A 6,437-nucleotide genomic window follows, 5' to 3' on the forward strand; every position below is an offset into this window, starting at 1 on the left:
CACAATAATGATATCATTGTTGGTCCATTAAGAACGCAAGTGCTATATTATCCTTTTAGGGATGTTCCCATCATCATCATCAAATCCACAACAACAGCAATTCCAGTTCTTCATGCCTGGCTATAGTATACTGGGAAGTTGGAAACATAGTTATATTAGCCAGGCATGTAGAACTGGAATTGCTGTTATTGTGGACATTTAAATACAGAGGGCCCAGACCATAGGCAGCCATTTTAGAAGGGCTGTAGCTGATTCTATTTCGCAGACATCGCTAGGCAGCAGGTGGCTCTCCTATAAGATTAACCCTCAAACAGCAAGACACTTCTGCATATACTTTCCTACCTCAGGAAAGATAGGAGCTTGATGCCCCCTGGATCTTCTTGGACTACAATTCTTATCAGCCCTAGCCAGCAGGTCAGGGATGATGGGAGTTGTAGTCCAGCTACATAGCCCATAAACCAGTTTCCAGCTGTGACCAGCCACATACCTCCAGGAAGTTCAGAAGGACATGAAGGCAATGGCTCTTCCCCACTGTTTGTCCTGGGCATCATTGCTGAATGAACCACTAATTAATGACCTATGCCTTAGGACTACCTCCTCCACCCACCCATCCCACTCGCTTCCCATCCTTTCTGTGGGGTCTTTTCTAACAGGCAAACAGCTTTGGGAAACAACTTGGGCATCCTCGACTCATCATGAGGCTTTAGATTTTCACCTGGCTCTCAGAAGAAAATTTTCCTGGGTATGGGACAGAGCCAGATAAAAATGGTTGCAGTGAAGCTTTCAGAAATGGTTTCCACTTCCTTTGTAGCCAAGCAGTGTTGTTTCTGTAGCTGATGCTCAGTTGCCGCAGCTTCTTGACTCGGGTTTTTTATATTCAACAGGCTGCTGGGAAATAAGGAAATATTCTGCATGTCCCTCAGTTATGTCAAGATTGGATTTGAGCGCTGGAAATGGAAGAAGGTGATAAGCTACATTACAAGAATTGGATTTAGTTAAGTGTGTGATTGTGTCTTTAAGGGGACATTGCGTTAGTTAGTTAGTTAGCTAGCTAGCTAGTTAGTTGGTTCGCATAATTTATATACCGTACTTCTCCGTATTTCAAAGAAATCTCTGAGCCATTTGCTATTATCATCATCAAATAAAACAAAGTCTGTATGATTACAAACAGCTTTTCGAAAGATTTTCCAGGATCAGTTTTCATAATATATACATTAATCATAATGGCATAGTGAATCTGCTCTGTATTTAGGAAAGTGCTTTGTCCATTCATTCTCTATATCGCCACCAAATGGCATAAGGCTTCCCAAGGCGGGGATAGTGGTCTTCATACACATTGGGATGCCATGCGCTATTTTGAATCAAGATGGTGGCAGCAATATAGGGAAACCAAAGGAAGTTGGTAGGGCTGCTCTGCCGGATCCAAACATTTGAAATCAGCTGTCAAGAAAGGAGTGTTCCACACTAACTTATTCAGCCCACTCCAATGAGATATGGTGCTGGGCCAGATGGCTTTTTAAGGGGTTAGAGTCCACCAATGGCAGGGCACTTGAGAAGCATTGTGCAGGGAGCTTGGCTATTGCTGATCAGTGGTGCCTGCAAAAGCCCTTTTCGCTCAAGCTCTGCCTTCACTTCCCCCTCACCTGATGTCAGGCAAGAGCAGGTGGGCGTGGCTTGACCAAATCCACTTTGTGGGCAAAATGCGGAGGCCTGGTGGGTCGCCAACCCTGTGGGGCAGCTTGGGGAAAGCACAGAGGGCTGAAGTTGGGGCAAGGGAAGCAGGAGCCAGAAAATCCCCCATTGCATGACCAGACTTCTGATGGATCTTCTCTGGATCTGGTCCAGACTGGACTGCCCAAATTCAATTTCCCCCTCTCTTGGCACAACTTCCCAGGCAGAAGACTGCTTTCAGCCCCGCTCTAGCTAGTAGGTGGGACCTGTACTCCTAACCAGTCTTGATGACCACATAGTTAGTTTTCATGTTTTGCGGCCTGGCCAAGCCGAAGCTGAAATGTAGGCTTCTGCTGTGTTATTAAGCTCCTTTTTAGCTGAAATCATTTGTTCAAAAAGAGAGGAATTTATTAGGGTGTATGTGCGAGTGTGTGTGAAAGCCAAATAATTTCTCCCATTAGAGTTCATTCTGTGCCTAAAAATAACTAAGCAACAGCTCTTGGAAGCGACTGCACAGAGCATCTCTCTCAAAGAGGGGAAGCTCCTAGCAGGGGTACTATACAATTAAACATTCACACACACACACACACACACACAACTAGCATTTATACAGACACAAAGAAGGTGGGCATAGGCCCTGCCTACACATCCCTTTCATTACAACAGAAATTATAACAGAAATGTCATAGCATCCTTCTTTTTAATTAAAGTTCTTTAGAAACAAAAGCATACGTGTGTTTCAAACATGCTTTTATTTTCTTTACAGCTTTCATCTTGTTTGCCCCCACAACCATCCTGCAAGGTAGGCCAAGACAGCGCTGTTCTACTATACTGACAAGAGATTGAGACAACAGTGAGTTCAAGGCTGGGCTGGGATTTGAACCTGAGATCAAAGTCAACATTCAAGGACTGCAGATGTAAACAACCTTTTCTCCACATCTGCAAATATACTCTAGTACCCTCTTTTAACTTTAGATTGGAACAGCTCATCTGAGACCCCACATACTCAGAACAAAGTCGTTTTCTAGGGGCTACTGAACCTACCTGCCTACTTTGATGTCCAGTCCTTGCCACTGGAGTACCAGAGTTGCAAGAAGCCTTGCCGGTATGATCCTCTAAAATACCTATGCAAGCAGAGCCTGTGCAGTAAAAACCAAGGTAGACCAGTCAAAGTTGGCAGGGTTGTGGCGGGCTAAATTCCCCCATGACCAACAGCGAAGAAAGCCAAAGAAAGTTCACCCAGCCCAGAATACCCTGGACAGGAAGATCAAATTCAAAAGCAAGAAGAATTGCTACAGGCAATCCGACTATAGCAAGCTGATCACCTGAAAAGAATGAAATGTGCAAAATTCAAACGGACTCCGTCATGACATTCTTGGTGCTGAAAGTGGAATGCCCCAAGCTCAAGGGTGTATCAGAAGATAAGCTACATGTTGAGTTTAAAAAGCATCGTCTGTTCCAGTGTTCCCAATATCAAGGAGTGCAACGTATTTGTGACCACACGTGATTCCCCATCAGTGATGCTGAAAAAGAACACAGCAAGAGACATTCTCCTACAGAGCCACCACCTGCCCCTGGGTTATAAATGAACCATGATGAATCATGTAAAGAAAAGTCTCATCCCAAACATGTGATCCAAGCCACTCAGGACTGCCACTCCCTGCTCCCCGAGTTTCCATGGCCTCGCAGATACTTTAATTACCAATCCTTCCTGTATTCTTTGTTGTTGTTGTTGTTTAGTCGTTTAGTCGTGTCCGATTCTTCGTGACCCCATGGACCAGAGCTCACCAGGCACTCTGTCTTCCACTGCCTCCTGCAGTTTGATCAAACTCATGTGGGTAGCTTCAAAGCTACCTGTATTCTTTAGCAAGAGCTATATACTTATCATGCCAATTAAATGTAATTCAAGTGTAGTGGATTTCCTCTTTTCTTGCCTTCCCAAGAGATTGAAATGTCATGCTGGTTCTGCTTACTAATACCTTTGCAGACCCTTCTGCGGCTAATACCTTCGCAGACCCTTCTGTGGCGGTCCTATTTCCCCCCTCCCCATGCAGTAATGTGGCATAGCCTGGCTTTGGGAAACAGGGAGCCTTGCAAACATATTTCCCCTCTAGTCAAGTTCAGGGGAGGACCACTGGCATTTTGATGGAAGTTCCGGGATAGGGACCCTGTAGCCCTCCAGAAGTTATTGGCTTCCAACTCCCATCAAGAGTGACCCATGTGGAGCGGCACCACCACAGAACCAGCCTCCTGGCAGCGCATAGGGACACTACCAGGATCACCAGATTGACCCCATCGTCCTGCTCTGCCCCCCCCCCCACCATCCCGGAAGCAATGCCACAACTGGGTGGCCCAGTCCATGCTGCCAACCCACTGCACCAGTTGCTCCTGACCCCCCGTTATTCCTGACCTTGGTTATAGAGACCAACTACATGCGAAGGCCCACAGATTCTTTACTCCTTAGTGGCCATGTTGGTCAGAAAGCTGGACAAGGACTTTATTGTCTCTCTTTTAAAAGTATAGAATAGCAATGGAGAGTTCCTGGTTCCACCCAGGTACAATTAAGTCCAATGCCCAATGAAAACTAATAAATGAATAGAAAAAAAAAAATCTACCCACGTGATGCTGACATGAAAACCCCACACATACACTATGTAAAATAATGTAAAACTGTCCAGTAGCACCTTAGAGACCAACTAAGTTTGTTCTGAGTATAAGCTTTTGTGTGCATGCACACTTCTTCAGATACACTGAGACAGAAGTCACCAGACCCTTATATATAGTGGGAGGGTGGGGTGGGGTATTTCTCAGAAGGGTAATAATAATAATAATAATAATTTATTATTTGTACCCCGCCCATCTGGCTGGGCCTCCCCAGCCACTCTGGGCGGCCTCCAACAGAGATAAAAAATACACTAAAATGTCACATATTAAAAACTTCCCTGAACAGGGCTGCCTTCAGATGTCTTCTGAATGTCAGGTAGTTGTCCATCGCCTTGACATCCGATGGGAGGGCATTCCACAGGGCGGGCGCCACCACCGAGAAGGCCCTCTGCCTGGTTCCCTGCAACTTGGCCTCTCACAGTGAGGGAACCGCCAGAAGGCCCTCGGAGCTGGACCTCAGTGTCCGGGCAGAACGATAGGGGAGGAGACGCTCCTTCAGATATACTGGACCGAGGCCATTTAGGGCTTTAAAGGTCAGCACCAACACTTTGAATTGTGCTCGGAAACGTACTGGGAGCCAATGTAGGTCTTTTAAGACCGGTGTTATATGGTCTCGGCGGCCGCTCCCAGTCACCAGTCTAGCTGCCGCATTCTGGATTAGTTGTAGTTTCCGGGTCACCTTCAAAGGTAGCCCCACGTAGAGCGCATTGCAGTAGTCCAAGCGGGAGATAACCAGAGCATGTACCACTCTGGCGAGACAGACCGCAGGCAGATAGGGTCTCAGCCTACGTACCAGATGGAGCTGGTAAACAGCTGCCCTGGATACAGATTTGACCTGTGCCTCCATGGACAGCTGTGAGTCCAAAATGACTCCCAGGCTGCGCACCTGGTCCTTCAGGGGCACAGTTACCCCATTCAGGACCAGGGAATCCTCCACACCTGCCCGCCTCTTGTCCCCCAAAAACAGTACTTCTGTCTTGTCAGGATTCAACCTCAATCTGTTAGCCGCCATCCATCCTCCAACCGCTTCCAGACACTCACACAGGACCTTTACCGCCTTCACTGGTTCTGATTTAAAAGAGAGGTAGAGCTGGGTGTCATCTGCATACTGAGTAGTAGTATGATGGGTGATTGACTCAATGGGTATGGTAAACCTGTTGACGACTGTTAACGACTGCAATTAGTCCTACAGGAAAAAGCAAGGGATGGTGTGCAGATGACCAAAAATAGCTTTAGCATGTGTAATGAGATAAGAATCCAATATCTCTATTCAGACTAGATATCTCCATATTTTTCAGTTTAGTAATAAGTTGTAATTCAGCAACTTCTCTTTCAAGTCTATTTCTTGAAATATTTCTTGAAATATGTAAAGGGATGAAAGTATACTACTCTCCCCTGCTTTCTCTCCCCTCTCTTCTTCCCCAACCTTATACTGCCTATAACATTAGTGTCTCACATCAAATATAACTGATCCGTAGAAAGGACTCTATGAACCGAAAGTAGAGACGCTGTATGTACTTTTGCAACCCAAGAAAATCTTTAATAAAAACATTTTTAGAAAAAATTAAGTCCAGTCCCGCCTAATAACTAAACTGCAACGACGTTATCCACACAGGTATTTTTGAAAAATGGCTCAGCTGCACTGGGCAAGTACATCACAAATGCCACTCTGCTAGATCAACACAACTATTTGGTGAGTCTCTTTGAAGAGAACAGAGGCAAGGCCACAGAATGCCAGTCAACTATCAGTTGAATGCAACATTAGAAGTAAGACCTTTTCTTCGTATTTCTGAGGCAGTCAGTGACATGAGTAAGGTGGTTGATTCAGAAGAGGAACAATTACACAGTGCAAGGGATGTGGCACTATCAGAATGGAGCTTTCCCCTTTTCTCCTCTGCAGCCCCCTGTGACCCCTCAAAATCAAATCCTGGAGGGTTGGGGGAGCCTCTGGAGAAGATTCTTGGTCGTGTGCACAAAGAGGAGAGAAAACAGAAGTGCTGCTGTGCCAGAAAAACGGTGTTGGTGCTACTCTGGATACAACCCAGAGTGAATAAAATAGTTCTTGTGGGCGATATCCAGTTAGTCATGCTCAGAATTTAACT

At 45.8% G+C, this 6,437-nt stretch overlaps 1 long non-coding RNA gene across 2 annotated transcripts; it reads left to right on the forward strand.

Annotated features, from left to right (window-relative positions):
* Positions 1–280: 280 nt before the first annotated feature.
* LOC309335324 lies at positions 281–6,034 on the forward strand. Of its 2 annotated transcripts, XR_014153447.1 has the most exons (4): positions 281–414; positions 885–963; positions 2,438–2,473; positions 5,951–6,034. It is a non-coding gene; the product is annotated as an uncharacterized lncRNA (long non-coding RNA). The 2 variants fall into 2 exon arrangements; XR_014153448.1 differs by lacking the exon at positions 5,951–6,034 and having other exon boundaries at positions 2,438–2,524.
* Positions 6,035–6,437: the final 403 nt, after the last annotated feature.

This window comes from Podarcis erhardii (genome assembly GCF_964252035.2).
Source record: "Podarcis erhardii genome assembly, chromosome: 2".
Lineage (NCBI taxonomy): Eukaryota > Metazoa > Chordata > Lepidosauria > Squamata > Lacertidae > Podarcis > Podarcis erhardii.